This window comes from Bubalus kerabau, chromosome 14 (genome assembly GCF_029407905.1).
Source record: "Bubalus kerabau isolate K-KA32 ecotype Philippines breed swamp buffalo chromosome 14, PCC_UOA_SB_1v2, whole genome shotgun sequence".
Lineage (NCBI taxonomy): Eukaryota > Metazoa > Chordata > Mammalia > Artiodactyla > Bovidae > Bubalus > Bubalus kerabau.
This window is the reverse complement of record NC_073637.1, coordinates 56,633,107-56,652,865: the sequence shown is the minus strand read 5'-3', so window position 1 is coordinate 56,652,865 and position 19,759 is coordinate 56,633,107. Positions and strand designations below refer to the sequence as shown.

The 19,759-nt window shown below is 37.5% G+C and overlaps 1 long non-coding RNA gene across 1 annotated transcript in view; it reads left to right on the top strand.

Moving 5' to 3' along the window:
- Positions 1 to 2,434: 2,434 nt before the first annotated feature.
- The window catches only part of LOC129627280 (uncharacterized), a 129,306-nt gene continuing 111,981 nt past the window's right edge, over positions 2,435 to 19,759 (top strand). The window contains exon 1 of the long non-coding RNA XR_008702518.1: positions 2,435 to 2,546. This is a non-coding gene — a long non-coding RNA (uncharacterized LOC129627280). The remainder of the gene's footprint in view (positions 2,547 to 19,759) is intronic.

Here is a 19,759-nt window from a genome sequence, read left to right as displayed (position 1 = left end):
TGATCTGGGCTTCCCTAGTAGCTCAGCTGATAAAGAATCTTGCTGCAATGCGGGAGACCCAGTTCAATTCCTGGGTCAGGAAGATCCCCGGGAGGAGGGCATGGCAGCCCATTCCAGTATTCTCGCCTGGAGAGTCCCATGAACAGAGGACCCTGGTGGGCTACAGTCCATGGGGTCGCAAGAGTCGGACATGACTGAGTGACTAAGCACAAAGCACAGGCAGTGATCCACAACGTAAGTCTTATTTATTTAGCATGACATTGAGAAGTGTCTTCTTTCCTCCCTTTTCTTTTCAATCCAATTCTAATGTATATCTCTTTTTCTACCCATTTAAATTAAACTCCCACCATACAAAGTTTCTTTACACTTAGTTATATGCTATTTTCTCTGTCTGAAATGCCTTTTCCTCTTTTATCTACCAGGAAAACGTCTACCTGTTTTTCACAACTCAGTGCATATATCACCTTCTCTATGAGACTGACTCTCCTGTCCTCTATATAGTGATGGTTCTGCTCTTGTTTGGGCACTCATAGACATCTGGGCATATTTCTATTATTTTTTTTATTGTACTATGTTTCCATGTTTTGGTAATCCCACAAGAATTTATAAACTATATATAAAGATAAAATTGTAATGGTTTGGACTTTTAAGTATAAAGGGTCCTGAATTTCAGTAATGTATATTCCAGTTTCATTGTGAAGTTTGCCCACTGATTCATTTTGTTTTTAATGAGACACCATCCCATTACATATACTACTCCTTTGAAAGTAAGATTTATAAGCTACTTTTCAAACATAAATTTTTTTTAATTTTATTTTATTTTTAAACTTTACATAATGAACCAGCATTCTCTGTAATATTTTTTTTTCTGCTCTGACCCTGGATGAACATGCTTTTCTTTCTTTAACAAAGTTATCCATTTACCAAGACTTTGATAAGGAAAAGTCAGAACAATTCTTTTTTTGTCATCTTGTTTTATTAGCAGTGAAATCAAATGATAACTGATACATAGAGGGACAATTATATTTTAAATAAACTTTCTTTTTTAAACTAATGCTATTAACTGTAAGGCTAAGGTCTCATACACTCACATATATACATCCTCAAATAAACTTGGAATAACTGCCTTTTTGGGGAGAAGGATGGATTACTGGAAACAAGTACTGAACTTGGAGTTAGGAACCTGGTTTTTTTTTAGTTGCTCAGTTGTGTCCGACTCTTTGCGACCCCATGGACTGTAGCCTACCATGGGATTTTCCAGGCAAGAGTACTGGAGTGGGTTGCTATTCCCTTCGCCAGAGGATCTTCCCAACCCAGGGATTGAACCCGGGTCTCCACATTGTAGGCAGACGCTTTACCGTCTGAGCCACCAGGGAAGTCCTAAAGGTAGTTTGCATGTGTTGAAAGTGAAAGTCACTCAGTCGTGTCTGACTCTTTGCGACCCCAAGGACTATATAGTCCACGGAATTCTCCAGGCCGGAATACTGGAGTGGGTAGTTATTCCCTTCTCCAGGGTGCCGGGAGCCGGCATATTGCATATTGAGTGAGGATCTGTAATAGCTCAACTGGAATTCTATCACTGCCGGGAGCCAGCGTGAGGCACTCCGCCCATGACAAAGGTCATGAGGAAGGAGGCTCGGCATACGCAAAGGCGGGATCGAGCCTCAGGAGTCCCCCTGGAAATTCTCGAGCATCTACCCCCAAAACCAGAGTCTGCCTACTTTCTGCTTTGTGCTTTCACCTACACCTCTGACTTTACAGGGGGCTGTCCCCCACTACCTCTCTCTGAAAAGAGAGTTAGCTTACAGCTCCAGTTAATAATTCCTGGATGTGACAGTGTTTCAACCTACAAACTCCTTTGGAAATCCTCTAGCCTGCCTGAATAGGTTTTTCCGGCCACATGTGATTGTTCAGAGCCTCCCAACTGTGAGAGGCAGGAGATGTTCTAAACTGCCTAAACACAGATTCCTTTGAGTAGTTAAAAGATTGATTAGAAAATGTATTGGTGAAGGGTTTTTCACTTGTTGGGCCAATGTTTGCTGCTAAGTCTCCATACTCCTTACCTACTGTGTCCTTGGCAGTGTATTGATTGATATAATGGGTGTATAGAAATGTAAAATGCAGCTTTGTCCAATGCTTTTTGGAAGGCTGGCGCCTGACTTTGGAATAATCACCTTTAGAGAAAGATAAGTTTCTTAAAATGTTAACAGGCCTCCGGGCCAGAAGATGATGTCAATCACCTGAACTTTTGCATATGATAAGTTTGCAGGAAGAAAGCCTGGCTTGCTGCATGACTCTACCCCTTCCCCCATTATCCTCTATGCATACCTTAAGGTATAAAAACTACTTTGGAAAATAAAGTGCGGGCCTTGTTCACTGAAACTTGGTCTCCCCATGTCACTCTCTCTCCCAAATTCCAGCTGAGTCTCCATCTGGAGCGCGGAACCCGCCATGCTTGCTAATTATGCCTGGGCTTCTAAGATCCGACCGGGGAGGCCTCAGTGTCTCCTCTCCTTCGGGAGAACGGAAGGACGCCTGCGGCCTACGTAAGTGGTGCAAACTTCTTGTCTTGAAGTTTTATTGGTCTCCCGCGTAAACCAAGCTACTCAGCCTCTTTTCTCCACTGAATTTTCCTACTGAGCTATCCTCATTCTATTACTCTTTATATCTTTGATGAATAAATAATTAAATAGGTCGCCGACGCCGTCCCCGCTTCGAATACCCTGGATCAGCCGGGGCTGGACCCCGGCACCAGGGGATCTTCCCAACCCAGGAATCCAACCAGGGTCTCCTGCATTGTGGGCAGATTCTTTACCAACTGAGCCACAAGGGAATCGGAAGAATACTGGAGTGGGTAGCTTATCCCTTCTCCAGCGGATCTTCCTGATCCTAGGAATCGAACCAGGGTCTCCTGCATTGCAGGAAGATTCTTTACCAACTGAGCTATGAGAGGAAGCCCTAGGAACCTGGAAAGGAAAGTGAAGTCACTCAGTCGTGTCCGACTCTTTGCGACCCCATGGACTGTAGCCTACCAGGCTCCTCTGTCCATGGGATTTTCCAGGCAATAGTATTGGGGTGGATTGCCATTTCCTTCTCCAGGGGATCTTCCCGACCCAGGGATAGAACCCAGGTCTCCCACATTGTAGACAGACGCTTTACCTCCTGAGCCACCAGGGAAGCCCAAGGAACCTGGAGTCCAGTTCTAATTACTATCACCAGGTGGCACTCTGCTGTGCTGTGCTCAGTCACAGTGGTGTCTGACTCTTTGCTACCCTGCCAGAGTTGGCCTCTTTGTAGCCTGCCAGGCTGCACTGTCCATGGGATTACTCAGGAAAGCATACTGGAGTGGGTTGCAGTTTCCTTTTTCAAGGGAATCTTCCCAGCCCAAGGATCAATCCCATGTCTTCTGCACTGGCAGGCAGATTCCTTACCGCTGCACCACCTGGCAAGCCTTCAGTCTTATGCAAATCACTTAATCTCTGATATTAGGTTTCCAATATCAAACAGGGATGGTATTTAGTTACCAGTTATCTTTCAGCTCTCATATGTAATTGTGGTAGATTTAACACATTTCTTTGTATGTACATTGATTGATAAATGTAGATTTCAATAAAAGAAATTTTTTTGTGTAAAAAAGAAAAATACAAGAAACCCAAGTGGAAAAATGAGCAAAGAACATAAGTGAGCATGTCTTGGAAGAGAAGAATTGGATGGTTAACAAGAGTATTAATATGAACATTTATACTCATTATGTTTGCTTAGACACTCAGTCACGTCCGGCTCTTTTTGACCCTATGGTCTGTAGCCCACAAGGCTCCTCTGTCTGTGGGGAGTCTCAGGCAAGGATACTGGAGTAGGTTGCCATGCTCTCCTTCATGGGATCTTCCTAACCCAGATCAAACCCAGGTTTCCCTATTTGCAGGCAGATTCATCACTTTCTCAGCCAACAGGGAAGCCCATACTTATTATAGAGACATGCAAATGGAAAAATAAAAACTCAAGATAAAGAAAAATAAATAGAAGCTGATTTATTTTCAGGGAGATGAAGGGCAGAGACTACAACAGCAGAAATGCTACACACTGGTTCTTGCAAATATTAGTTTTGCTAATTTTTAGATTAGCCACACTGGCTCTTCTCATTTTGGATTAGAGAAAAATGGCCTTATTTTTGGATGTTTTGACTTCAGCTTTCCTTTTTCTTAAACTTTAAACATTCATCACCTATTATTCCTACTGTTATCTTCCTGATTTCTCTAAGGTTATTGTGTCCTGGATATATTTCTTTAATGGTCTTAAGCTCAGAATTTCACCAGGCTCTTCTGTCCATGGAATTTCCCAGGTAAGGATACTGGAGTGGGTTGCCATTTCCTTCTCTAGGGCATCTTCCCTACCCAGGGATCAAACCCACATTTCCTGCATTGGTGGGTTCTTTACCACTGAGCCAAATTACCAGGGAAGCCAAATTATTTCAAAATGTGTGATAAATATCCCTATTACCACTAAGTAGTCAAATCAGAAAGAACAGGACAAGAACAACAAGAAAAGGAAAATGAGGAAGAGGAAACAATGGAAGAAGAAGCAGAAAGGGTGGGGGGAAGGCAGGGAGGAGAGGATGAGGACAAGAGAAGGAGGAGGAGGAAGAGGAAGACTACGAGGAAACGGAGAGACAGAAACGTGCCTTACCTAGAGAGCAGGATAAAATAGTAACAGAAACAGATGGATGTGACTGCAGAAATACCTGTAATCATGTTGACCGATCTCTCCTTCATGCAGGAAAACGGGACTCTTTTGCTGCCCAGTGATCTCATGACACAGTACCCTGCTTTCCCTGGGTTTTTATTTCCTACCATTCTTTCCCTTCCTTCTGCATTCCAGCTACACTGGCCTCCTCCGTTGCTCCGGAACATGGCCAAGCAAACTTGCATCCTAAGGCCTTTGCATCTGTAGCTCCCTCTGTATGCACTCCGCAGATGACCGCATGTGGGTCTTCCCCTTACTTCTTTCAGTACTTACATGTCACCTGCAGAGAAGGGCCCCCTGAACACTATGTGTGCTGTGTGTGCTTAGTCGCTCAGTCCTGTCTGACTCTTTGTGACCCCATAGACTGTAGCCAGGTTCCTCTGTCCATGGGGATTCTCCAGGCAAGAATACTGCAGTGGGTTGCCCTGCCTTCCTCCAGGGGAAATTTCCAACTCAGGGATTGAATCCAGGTCTCCCACATTGCAGGTGGATTCTTTACCATCAGAGCCACCAGGGAAGCCCAAGATTACTGAAGTGGGTAGCCTGTCCCTTCTCCAAGGGGACTTCCCTACCCAGGAATCAAACTGGGGTCTCCTTCATTGCCAGCAGATTCTTTACCAGCTGAGCTACCCTGGAAGCTTATGTACTAAAGACTGTACACACCCTCTCATTGCTTTCTTTTTTCTTTTCTTTCTTTAATTATTTGGCTAGGTCAGGTTTTAGTTGCAGCACTCAGGGTCTTTGTTGCCTTAGGTGGGGTCTTTCACTGAGGTACACCGACTCTCTAGTTGTGGTGCAAGGGCTCAGTAGTTGTGGCTCAGTTGCCCAGCTGCACATGGGATCTTAGTTCCCTGACTAGAGATGGAACCCCTGACCCCTGCACTGCAAGGCAGATTCTTAACCACAGAATCATCTGGGAAGTCTCATACTCTTGTTAGGTTTTATTCCCGCTTACCGCCTTCATTTTCACAGCACTAATTGTTATCTAATATGATGTAAATATCCTGGATGTAAAAAAATGTAACTTTTCTGTCTTCTTACAGTGAGTTACTTAAGAGTGTTTTTTCATTTTTAATTGAAGCATAGTTGACTTACAGTGGTGTGCCAGTCACTGCTGTACAGCAAAGTGACTCAGTTATACACATATATATATTCCTTTTTATATTTTTTTCCCATTATATTTAATCACAGGATACTGAGTATAGTTCCCTGTGCTATACAGTAGGGCTTTGTTGTTTATCCAAGGAGAGTGGTTTTGTTTACTACTTTATCTCCAGCACTTAGAAGAATTGCTTATTCATAATAAGTGCTCAATAGTTTTTGTATGTGTGAATGAATGCTCTTATTTCATGCCAAGCATTGCCCTGAGTGCTTTAAAAATCATATTAATTCTCACCAAAAATTGGTTACATGCTATTGTTATTTGCATTTTAGATAAGTGAAACCAAGTCACAGAGATTTTAAATATCCTGCCCAAATCTCATAGCTAATAAGTGTTGGGTAAGGTAACCTCAACTCAGTCCCTCACTAGTAGATACTGCAACATGTGGATCCATATCTGATAGCTAAATTGCGGAACTGGATTTAAATTGGTTAACTCTACACCCAGTCTGACTCAATACTCCTGTCTAGATGCTGTGATAAAATGCTTTCACACATTTTCTGCTTTAATAACCTTAACCCTAAAAATATGTATTATTTTCTCTGATCTGCAACTAAGTCTCTGAAAAGTTTTGTCCCGGGAAATAAATTAAAAGTGGCTTTAAAAAGCACTCTGTCCACAGTCAATTCAAAGAAAGTATGAACTGGAATCATCCTTACATTTTGTATCTGAGAAGAGAATAATGTTGATCTACGTCTTCCCTCAAGGTTTTCTTGCTTTTCTTAAAATTCAATACATCTCTTGAAATGGAGCTATTCCACAATAGATTGATTTAAGACAGTAGCTTTTTTTTTTTTATATATAGCCTTTTATTGGCCCATTTATTCTGAGATTGTTCAACAAAACTTTTACCTGCCTGTAATTTACTGTGAATGTCATTTAGAGTAATTACATATCCACCTGGCTGCCATTTAGGACTAGAAAATAGATTCATTTTCCCCCTGAATTTTCTGTAATATATGCAATACCAGTAAATAAAATGATTAAAATCTCTACACAAAAGAAAATATCACCATACTATTTAGTTAAATTGACAAAAATGTAAGGGAAATATTGTTCTGGCTGCCACTCCATCCTCATTACAGCTCATTATGGTGGCAAGTTTAGAGAACAGAGGTATACTATACAATATTCCTAATACAATCCCTGAAGGCATTTAAAGCTAGTCTAGATGAAGTATTATGAAGTATATTGAAGAGGATAATTTTGCACAGGCAGGGAGATTTATTTAGATTTAATACATCTTTCTTTTCTGTCATTGTTCCTGATTTTTAGAGGACAATTGTACAAATTATTATGTGCCTGTATTTTTCTTACGTTGAGTCTTTTAGTTATCAAGAACTGCATATTTAGAAAAGTGAAAGAGAGAAGATTGAGGATACATACCTTGAGAATAGACTACTTGTTTCTAAAATAAGTTCTTTCACAATTTCTAGTTGTGGACCCTTCTGCCCTCTGCTCTTCGCACTCCTCCCCAATCCATTCAAACACAGCTTAAAGGAAAATGGACTCCTTTAAACCCAAGATTAAGGCTCTACATTACATTACTAAGCGAATTTAGGTGAAAGGTACAGAGAAGGGCAGATAATACATACAGTAGTCTCTCTTCAAAGCAGATACAGAGAGTCCTAATTTTGCATGGTAGCTTAGAACTACAAAAATGAATGTAAGTATTCAAACCATGCAAAGAAATCTTAATAATCAACAGGGAAAATGATTTTTTTTTCCTGTGATCCTTAAACATTTTTGCTATAAAATTAAAAACTTTCTTACAGTCTGTTGTAAATTTTTATGGAATAAAAAATAGTGAAATATATTTATTTAGTATGCTGTATTTTAAAACATTAGAAACATTGACACTGTATTTGTTAAAAATATATAAGGAGGAGTTTGGACAGTTCCTGCTTGTGTGTGCTAAGTAGCTTCAGTCATATCTGATTTTTTGCAACCCAATAGACTGTAGCCCTCCAGGCTCCTCAGTCCATGGGATTCTCCTGGCAAGAATACTGGAGTGGGTTGCCATGACCACTAGCGCCACCTGGGAAGCCCCTCAAAACTAGTGGGGACCTCACAGGAACCCTGTCACCCAGCCAGTCACTCAGCTCACTCGGTTTGGTATGTTCATTGACACTCCCAGAAAGAGCTGGCTCTAAGTTTAAAGAGATGATAGATGAATTTTGTTTCTTGGGTCATTGTTCTAGAAGAGGTTATTTCTAGGGATGGAGTATATAAAATGAGATTCAACAAAAGAGAAAACTTAAGAATACCTTTTAAAATCTCGTCGTAGCTTTTTGAAAGCAATCTAATCAATGTTGATAAAGTGATTAATATCACTGTGTGGGAAGGTCTTCCCCAGAATATTCTTAGTTTTGTATTTATAGTGCTATGTTAAACCATTTATCAACATGTATCTCCTGGTATTTGTTGTCATGTTTAGTAGAACAAGGTAGTCATCTTATGCAAAGTTGATGTGTTCTTTGATAATATATTCAGTCATTTCAGAACTTCCATAGATATGTCCCTGCAATAAAGTTGATTTCTTTATTACAATCTATACCTGTTTCATTTCCATAAAATTGTAAGCCACTTGACGTTGAAAGTATCATCATAAGGAACGAAGTGCTTGGGTAATTTCATATTTTGAGCCCATAGTAGAATCTCTAACCTGGGTGGAATGTGTGGGAGGTCTATAGTTGTACTTCAGGGCACCTGGGATCTCCCTGTAATTGCCTACAAATTGCTGTGTGCCTTTATGCACGTTCCCAGAGAGAGCTTTCACCTGGTTATCAAAAAGACTGAGGAACACTATTCTTACAGGCCTTAATTTTATTCTTGACCTTATTTTGTTCTTTTCCTCTTAGCCACATAGTCCTCATCATTGACCTAGTTGCTGGTCTTCCATAATCAACTCTGGCCACCACAGTCAACATAGTACTTACTGTTCTCTCCGGAGACATTTGCAGGCTCTGCCTTAGAAATGCTGACTCAGTTTTGCCTGGATCTCAGTTTCCATCTCTGCCTACTCCTTTGGCAGAATCTTTGTTTATATCTCGGTGTGCCCTCACATTATTAGACAAAATGTTATTAGACATTTCTGCTTGACTATAGTTTTAAAAAAAAAAAAGAAACTTTGCCATGTCAGCTTTAAGTTTTATATAGGTTGGGTATATTTGCAGTTTAAAAAAAATATTCAAGCATATTTTGTATTTATATTTCTAAGTTCTTAAGGTCTTTAAAAGAAAATTTAAAGGAAGAAATCTGAAAAGGAAACAGAGACAAAAATCCTCAAGTTAGGGGAAAAAAAAAATCCATATTTGTGCTCCCTGTAGAATGTGAGTGAGCACCAATGAGTTGCCCATTCCACATTATTGCCACATGAATAAAACTTTCCCTTTATTCCTTTGATCAAGTGAGGGATCAAGAGAGATGAAATTTCTGTTTAATTATCTTTCCCCAAACTAAAGTATCCTAGAGCTAATAAGAACTCTTAACTATATTTCTTCCCATGGTAGTAGTTTTATTTTCAGACCATTGGGATGTCTTCTTCAATCATTTTCCTTAAACATGTTGCATATTAAAAACCTCAGGCTGCAAATTTTCAAAAATGTTATCCTCACTGAGTTCCTCTCTATAAGCACCTCATCTTTCTCATGTTCAAGGCTCAAATTGTTTTTCAGTAAGATTGGTCAACAGAGAAGGAAATGGCAACCTACTCCAGTATTCTTGCCTGGAGAATCCCAGGGACAGAGGAGCCTGGTGGGCTGCGCACAGAGTCAGACACTACTGAAGCAACTCAGCAGCAGCAGCAGCAAGATTGGTCAAATTGAAGTGGTTTCAGTTTGCTAAATTGCAGTTGTTGATTGGTTCCTTATTCAAGATAACGTCTCATTCCTATGGAAACAATAGGCTCTTGCTAGAATCCTTATTCAATTTCTCAGCTACCCTGCCGAAAACCTGCAGTGTTTTTCTGCATAACCAATCAGTGGGATTTCACTGTTATATCCAGCAGGGAAATTAGTTGATCTCTTCTGCCCTTTTGGTTTTACCAGTTAGCAGAATATTTGCAAGGATCAATAAATTAATTTCTCCAGTTCAAACACAAATTTTCAAAGCTAACTTGTTGAGAGATAATAGAAGGTATTTTAAAATGTCATGATCAAATCCATCAAAATATACATGGTGTTGTGTTAGACATTATTCAGAATAGATGAATAACAGTTTTCTATAACTATATAAGCTTAAAACCTTGCTAGGAGATAGACATCTTTTTTTTTTTTTTTTTTAACATAAGGCATTTTGTCTTGGTTTTTCTTCTATTTTGAACTATCTGTGCTTTTGAAAATGTTGATCCTTCTCTGTGTTCAGAGTATTTTAAAATCTAAATGTTCTTTCCATCCAGTTATGTATGGAAAGAAAGAAATTCCATCTCTTTTCAAGCTGATGGGATTCTATTATATTTTTAAAATTTACTAGGAACTACTATTATATTGTTAGGTAGTTAGAATAGGAAAAAGGATTCCAAAATGGCAGTGGCTAAAAGACAAGAAAGGGAAAAGCCAGTGAAATAGAACAAAAGAAAATCCACGGACTGGAGTGAGAACTTCAGGTGGAACAAACACTCCCCCGTCTTGCCTAGCCCAATTTGTATAGGCAGGCTCAGTGGGGAGGAGAGAAATGAATAAAAAGAGGAAGCCAAGATGGATTAAGGCCTCTCTTTTGGGGTTGGCCCACCCTCATGCCTGGAGGGTGTATTTTCCTTTGCTTGCTGAATAAAATTCTGAGCTATAACGGAGCTGTAACACTGCTACACTGGGGCAAGACAGAACCAAGGAAATTACTCCCCTGACAATATGATTTTAAAATACCATAATAATTATGCTGTAGTTTTATGTAATAGTTATTACAGAATTAAATAAGTGATGAACTAGAGACATGATACTGAAAAATTCCTCTGGTAATTTTTCCTGATGATAGATAAATTATTTTAACGCCCATAATTTTATTCATGGCCAAAGAATAATATTCAAGGATATCCATTTTTAAAGTTTTTATACTGGCCGGAAAGGACTGTCAAGAAGTATCACTGAGTTGGCTTCTTTAAGCTGACTTTATGATTTAATTATGGGGGAAAGCAAGAGAGAGAAAATATTTTTCACTTTTTGCCACAAATTCTTTTAAATATATATATATATAAACAGTATAATGCCATTTTAACAAGGTTCAAAAACAAGAAATACAAAAAAAGTATCCTTTAGGGATACATACATATATGGTGAAACCAATTTTTCAAGCAAGGGAAAGATACACAAAATTCAGATTGGCAGTGAACTCTCAGAAAAGAGGATGCTGGCAGGAAATACAAGGAAAGATGCAAAGATATCGACAGTGTTTTGTAGTGAATTAAGACAGTGGATTAAAGACTGTGAGTTTTATTATCAAGCCCAGTATATCAGTTCTATTTCATATATTGTTTGTATTTGTCAAATATTATATATAATTATTTTAATTAATGAAGGTAAGTTCACACATAAGATTTTTAATTATGTCTAATCATATTTTTGGTCTCCTACTCTACTTGGTCTATTAAAACTTGTTTGGGTCAAAAAACAAAATTAAAACTAAAAGTTGTGTTCAAATTATAATGTTATGGTTTTTAATTGCCTTGACCAATCAAGCAAATGTGATGTTATTTCTCTTCTTTTTTTCCTCTTTACTAAGGTATGACTGAAAAAAAAAATGTATATATTTAAGGCATACAGCTTGTGTTTTATATACATACACATTGTGAAATAGTCATCACAATCAAACTAATTAACATATCTATCACTACACCTGCATTGTAAACACTAGCTATTTAGGTATTTGGTGTCAGGGTAGTTTAAGAAAGGTCATGAGCATTGCTTCTATTAGAATTTAGTATCTCTCTTCCCCCACCCCTGCCCTGCCCCCCTAAAACAAAAGAATCCAGTATCCAAAATCTTGCCTAAGTTTATACCATTTTTTAAAAATACACTCATGGAACTAGAACCAGAAGAGATTTTAAAGTTCTCCGTCAGGTTGGATTCCCAGATGGCTCGGGGAATCTGCCCACAATGGATGAAGGAAACCCAAATTCAATCCCTGGGTTGGGAATATCCCCTGGAGGAGGGCATGGCAACCCAGTCCAGTATTCTTGCCTGTGGAATCCCATGGACAGAGGAGCTTGGCAGGCTACAGTCCATGGGGTCGCAAAGAGTCAGACACCACTGAATGACTAACACATTCTCTTTCTCTTTTCTATGTTTAAAAGATTTTACAAAGGGAGAAATTAAAACTGCATGCACATGGTTCAAGTTCTACTTTTAAAGACTAAAGCATCTGAACAGTAGCAGAGTCACTCCCTGGATTAGTTTATTTTGTAGTAAACTGTTTCTTTCTGTGATAGATGTTTCATTTTATATAAGTAGGTATATCCCAGCTTCTAATAAGTAAACGAACATTGTGTTTCAGACACCACTAACGAATTAAAAATGTCTACTTTGATGATAATAATTATAAAACCACAATAATTATTTTACCTGTTGAACCCATACTATATGCTTGGTGTTATCCTAAGTTCTTTCCATGAATTCATTTACAGCTACTCTATGAAGCAGATACTATCAATATACCTATTTTACAGATGAAAAAACTGAGCAAGTAACTTGCTCAAGGTCATATGCGTACTGAAGTTGATCTAGGATTCAAATTCAAGTAGATTAGAGTATGCTTTCTTAGCCACTGTGATAATGAAATGAATTCTTAAGTCAATTAAGATCTTTTTTTTTCAATTAAGATTTTAAGCAATGAAAATTATCAATGTTTTGCCCTCATCTCTGGAGATTTTTCTTCAATTGGTCTCTAGTTGAGTTTGAACTGCAGTATTTAAAAATTCTTTTGGGGAGTTTAATGCTCAACCTGGATTATGGGCCCCTGGGATAGTAAAACCTTTCCTATTTTAGTACTGATCTCATTTTAATGTATTTGCTCTAGTTCTATTTTCATGAAAGAAATGTGATAAACCCTTGTCAAGGCTATGGTTTTTCCAGTAGTCATGTATGGATGTGAGAGTTGGACTATAAAGAAAGTTGAGCACAGAAGAATTGATGCTTTTGAACTGTGGTGTTGGAGAAGACTCTTGAGAGTCCCTTGGACTGCAAGGAGATCCAACCAGTCCATCCTAAAGGAGACTAGTCCTGGGTGTTCATTGGAGGGACTGATGTTGAAGCTGAAACTCCAATACTTTGGCCACCTGATGTGAAGAGCTGACTCATTTGAAAAGACCCTGACATTGGGAAAGATTGAGGGCAGGAGGAGAAGGGGACGACAGAGGATGAGATGGCTGGATGGCATCACTGATACAATGGACATGGGTTTGGGTGAACTCCAGGAGTTGGTGATGGACAGGGAGGCCTGGCATGCTGTGGTTCATGGGGTCGCAAAGAGTCAGACACGACTGAGCGACTGAACTGAACTGAACTGAATAACGATAATATTTAAAGGTTCATTCATGCAATCATATTATAATAATAATGTATACTAAAATACAAATATAAATACGTATAATATATGTAAAACTCAAGTCTTAATTATCCTGCAAAGCAGGTAGTTTGACTGAAATCAATAACTGATTCCAACTTGGGTCTGAAATGCTCTCTTTTCTGAAAAGCTTTTTAAATTAAAGTCATTGAGGTCTAGCTTGATTGACTCTATATAACTTAATATCATCTATACTCCAGTTGACTTATTTTAACTTTTGTAGACATTGTAGAATCAAGGATCCTAGATAAATTGAGTCTCCTTGCCTTTTTACTGGTTGTCAGGTCAGAACTCCAAGATTAGGATTTATAAATTATTTTAGTCTGAATTTACTATTTTTAGTGCCATTTGATAAATGTCTATGGCATAATCAGGTATAGCTAATGATGAAATAAGTAAAATGCTCGGCAAATGAGATTAAGGAACTTATAAATATTGGGAAAATTTCGTTAAATGATTAGTAAAATCTGTCGCTTTAAAACTTTTTTGAAGATAATTTTGTCAACTGTTTATAGTCCATTAATTCTGATTCTATAATAAATTTATATATTCACCTATTACTGATCCAAATAGAAAATAGGTTTTCTGCAACTTTACAATTTTTTTACAGAGAAGACAATGATAACACCAAGTATTAAGATAAATGAGCTTATGAACAGTTCTATGTCTGCAGTGCTATGATAATGTGGAGCCCAAAACCTCTTGCCAAGTTTTGCTGCCTGCAATTGTAAGGTAGAAGCAAGTGAAATCACTTTTTAAATTTTCAAGCTCACCCATTTAAAAAATAGATCACTTTTCTTCCTATAGCCAACATTCTTTTCATATTAACAAGGCAAAAAAGTGAAAACATCTAAAGATGTTTCAAACTTTGTAAAAATAAACAGCCTTTCCTAAGAAAATTATCATAATCATCATGAAAAAAATTCCAAAGAATTTTCTATCTGTTTAGAAAAAAGACATTTTGGTAGTTTGATATTTGGGAGGGGCAGTGTTTGATGACTCTTGTTAATTCATAGAGTGGTTCAGGAAGTGAGGTGATCTTTAAATTTTAGTATTTATGTGCTTTTGGTATACATAGGTACCTGAAATATTTATGTATCATTTTAAAGGAATTTTTCCACAGTTAAATTTTTCGCAGAGACCAAGAATATTTATGCTGGCTTATTAGAAAAAAACAGGCCCTCTTACTCTCAGTCTTGAGAAATGATACAGAATCTACCAATTATGACTGTGGCTTTTGCTATATTTTTGCCAAGTATAAAAGTGTATAAACAAAGGACAGTAGATCTATCCATTGAAAAGAAAGTGTTGTTATAATTCCTCATCATGAGAAGACTCTTCTACATTAAGGAGACAGAGAAAAAAATGGCGATTAAATGCAATGTGTAATCTCTGAAATAAAGAATAAGCCCTCTTTATTCTGTGTATTTGTAATACACTCTATATTGACAAACCCAAGTTAAAATTAATATATCAAAATGAAAACTGCATTTTATTTTCATTTTATCTTGATGCCTTTGTCTCATTGGCATAATTTGTATTCCTCCAGAATACCTCCATTTAACAGTTGCAATATCTATATAAACTAGCCCATGAAAATTTTATTTCTTATTTATAATATGGCCAAGTAATTTTAAAGATGTATTATGTGTTGAAGGCAATTTAGGAATGCTTATAGTTCAAAGGGTTGAAACTTATCTTTTTGACAATTTCCATGAAGTTGGATAAAACTCAGTTTCTTCTTATATTCCTAACATATGTCAAATATAAGAGAAGACAGTAGGAGATATTGACAGCCGTCAGTATTACATTTACTAAAATGTAAATCCTTTGAGTCTACCATATTTAGGTACTATGGTGGTGAATGAATATCTTTACATCAAAATGCATTCACATATTGAGAATAAAAACCTTTTATTTTTTCAAGATATTTTGATAGATTTATGTTTATACAGTTGTATTTACTTGATTATAGGAAGGGTTCCAAACTCATAACTAATGAAATCAGTGAAAGTACTGATAAGATTCTTTATTTGAAAATTTTAAACATGCTATTTGGTAAATTAACAGAGTTCTTTTCCTCTCAGATGTTATTATATAGAAAGTACAATATTAATTGTGACCTGTAGTTGGAAAATGAATTATCTGATCTATTTCCAAGGCAGTTTACTGAATATGATGTTTCCTCTTTGCTTGAAAATTAATTTAAAACATTCATTAGATAATATGTTTTGACATAATGTATTAAACAAACAATTTCTTATAATACCAGTATTCTCTTCACATATGTCATCTTCTGATAAACCAATATTTATCAGTAATCCTGAAAACTTAATAATTATCATGAAATATGTCAACTTTATTAATTTAAACATTTGTATAAATTTTTGGAAAAGTGAATCAAATAAATTGTACTTTCTATTGATTGACTTATATTATTGGGCCCTAAAGAGTATTTTAGACTTCCCTGGTGGCTCAGACGGTAAAGCTTCTGTCTATAATGTGGGAGACCTGGGTTCGATCCCTGGGTTGGGAAGATCCCCTGGAGAAGGAAATGGCAATCCACTCCAGGACTATTGCCTGGAAAATCCCATAGACAGAGGAACCTGGTAGGCTACAGTCCATGGGGTCGCAAAGAGTCGGATACGACTGAGTGACTTCACTCACTTCACTCAAATAGTATTTTTAAGATATTTAGAGTATTAGATAGGCACTTCTAAATAATGTAGCTTTGCTTATTATTTTAGAAAATAAGTGTGATCTTCCAGGAATATGGAACTTTCAGCAAAATTCTGAGGACATTGACATGAAATTAAAATTCATAGGAAACAACTAGCTTCAATTTGAGGCAGCTTTGAAAACTTTGCTGCTGCTGCTGCTAAGTCGCTTCAGTCGTGTCCGACTCTGTGCGACCCCATAGACGGCAGCCCACCAGGCTCCCCAGTCCCTGGGATTCTCCAGGCAAGAACACTGGAGTGGGTTGCCATTGCCTTCTCCAATGTGTAAAAGTGAAGTCACTCAGTCGTGTCCGACTCTTCCCGACCCCATGGACTGCAGCCTACCAGGCTCCTCCGCCTGGGATTTTCCAGGCAAGAGTTCTGGAGTGGGTTGCTATTGTCTTCTCCACGAAAACTTTGCTACTTATCTCCAATTGTGTGGTTTGGAAACTTGATCCCACCTGATCTAAATGCCAGCAAGTAAATATAAGACATCTCATTTGCAATTTATCCAAGAGAGAAAACTGCTAATTGTTAGAATGGGTAGAATATTTATTCTAATCTTTCCAAGACTAAATTTTATGATTTTATACAAGTGCTTGAAAATATACTTTACTTTTAGCTAAAATAATTTTCAGTTGTGTTTTATTTGATTTTTAACTGCATATTTAAATTTGATTTCTTAAATTTTTTGATTCTCTGCTATTTCTTTTAATATAAGAGAAATCAATCAAAAAGTTAAGCATAATAATTTTTGTTCTTGGGGCTTCTGTGGTGGCTCAGGTGGTAAAGAGTCTGCCTGCAAAATAGGAGATCCGGGTTCAATCCTTGCATCAGGAAGATCCCCTGGAGAAGGAAATGGCAAGCCACTTCAGTACTCTTGCCTGGAAAATCCCATGGACAGAGGAGTGTGGTGGGCTACAGTCCATGGATTTGCAAGGAGTTGGACACGACTGCACAACTAACTCTTTCATGATAGCAGATGGCCTTGCATATAGCATCACTGAATGTATCTAATTATATATGTCTCTCAAAACCATTTTTGTCAAAGTTCCCATTGTTGAAAGCAATGAACCTATAAATCCCACTATGCCCACAGCTTCAGTGATACTATATACAAGGCAATGTGCTATCATAGACTATCAGAGTTATAATCCAAGCAAACGTGGGTGGGTGTGTCACTAGAATGCGTTTTACATAGAATTGAACTTGACCATAAGGTGTGAGGGAATATATAACTTAAAAAAAAAATGCTTGTAGTTAATCTTGATACATGGATATCTTTTTCCTTAGAACTCTTTCATCTAAATAATTTGTTTAGTGATGGGTTATAGTTTTTCTGAAGTTGGCCACATTGATGGTTGGCTTGTGCAGCTTGTCTGCATTTATTTTATTTTTCTGTTTATCATTTTTGCCTTCAGTAGTATTATTCTCATGTTTTCCACTCTGTGCTCACTGTTCCTTTTCTTTTTTCAAATCCATTTAGTTTTCAGAGACAAAGGTCATATCTTTTCTCTTTTTACTTCTTTATTGTCTTGAATAGTGAATACTTAATACATGCTTTGTGAATAAATGGAGAAAATGTCATCTTACAACTTGAGATGTCATCTATTGAAAATAGATACAAGTCCAAGGTCAGTTAGGAAGCTCCTTTATTTATATAAATATCCATTTTTTATTACTTGGAGAAAAAGTGCTTTATATAAAGCATAAAATGCTTTATATAAAGTGATTTTATATAAAGTGCTTTATATAAAGTGATTTTGAGTCTACTATAGGCAGAAGAATGTTATGGCAAAATAGCTTCCATATTTGTAGTCAGATTGAATAGATGAGTGTACAGTCTTCCTGTGCAAGCATACAATCTAAGGTTTATAATGAACAGTGTCCAAATCAGCTAATCTTGACATGTAATCAAATAACTTACATCCAAAATAACATAGGAAAAGAATAAATACTAAATATTAATCGGATTGTGGTCATGCCAGATGGGAGGAGGATATTAACATTGCCTGAATAAGTCTGTAGCCAAAGACTTAGAAATAGGTATACATGAAATTTAGAAATCATTTGACATCATTTTACAGAAAGATAAACCAAGTTAAATGCTCGCTCCATATCATATAAATAATTTCTGTTAGTTAGATCTCTGACTGATACTCTAAATCTTCTATCTGGTCATTGGTCATCATTTCCCCAATAAATAATTTTTGATGTAGCTAAGCTTTGAAATTTGTTTAGAACAAATACATGTTACAGAACATTATGAAAAGAAGGGCTCCTGTGTGTATTTGGGTGTAGTAATATTACTGTATTATCAATAAAAGAGTTTATATGAATTTCGATGCTTTTGAACTGTGGTGTTAAAGATTCTTGAGAGTAACTAGGACTGCAAGGAGATAAAACCAGTCAATCTTAGAGGAAATCAGCCCTGAATATTCATTGGAACAACTGATGCTTATAAGTGAACTGATGCAATATGTGGACCGTGAATTTCCAGATGTTGAAGCTGGTTTTAGAAAAGGCAGAGGAACTAGAGACCAAATTGCTAATATCCACTGGATCATTGATACAGCAAGAGGGTTCCAGAAAAACATCTATTTCTACTTTATTGATTATGCCAAAGCCTTTGACTGTGTGGATCACAATAAACTGTGGAAAATTCTGAAAGAGATGGAAATACACGACCACCTGACCTGACTCTTGAGAAACCTATATGCAGGTCAGGAAGCAACAATTAAAACTGGACATGGAACAGATTGGTTCCAAATAGGAAAAGGAGTACGTCAAGGCTGTATATTGTCACCCTGCTTATTTAACTTATATGCAGAGTACATCATGAGAAATGCTGGGCTGAAAGAAGCACAAGCTGGAATCAAAATTGCTGGGAGAAATATCAATAACCTCAGGTATGCAGATGACACCACCCTTATGCAGAAAGTGAAGAAGAATCAACGAGCCTCTTGATGAAAGTGAAAGAGGAGAGTGAAAAAGTTGGCTTAAAGCTCAATATTCAGAAAACTAAGATCATGGCCTTCGGTCCCATCACTTCATTGCAAATAGATGGGGAAACAGTGGAAACAGTGGCTGGCTTTATTTTTCTGGGCTCCAAAATCGCTGAAGATGGTGACTGCAGCCATGAAATTAAAAGATGCTTACTCCTTGGAAGGAAAGTTATAACCAACCTAGATAGCATATTAAAAAGTAGAGACATTACTTTGCCAACAAAGATCTGTCTAGTCAAGGCTATGGTTTTTCCAGTAGTCACGTATGGATGTAAGAGTTGAATTATAAAGAAAGCTGAGCACTGAAGAATTGATGTTTTTGAACTGTGGTGTTGGAGAAGACTCTTGAGAGTCCCTTGGACTGCAAGGAGATCCAACCAGTCCATCCTAAGGGAAATCAGTCCTGAATTTTCATTGGAAGAACTGATATTGAAGCTGAAACTCCAATACTTTGGCCACCAAATGCGAAGAGCTGACTCATTTGAAAAGACCCTGATGCTGGGAAAAATTGAAGGCAGGAGGAGAAGGGGAGAGGATAAGATGGTTGGATGGCATCACCGACTCAATGGACATGAATT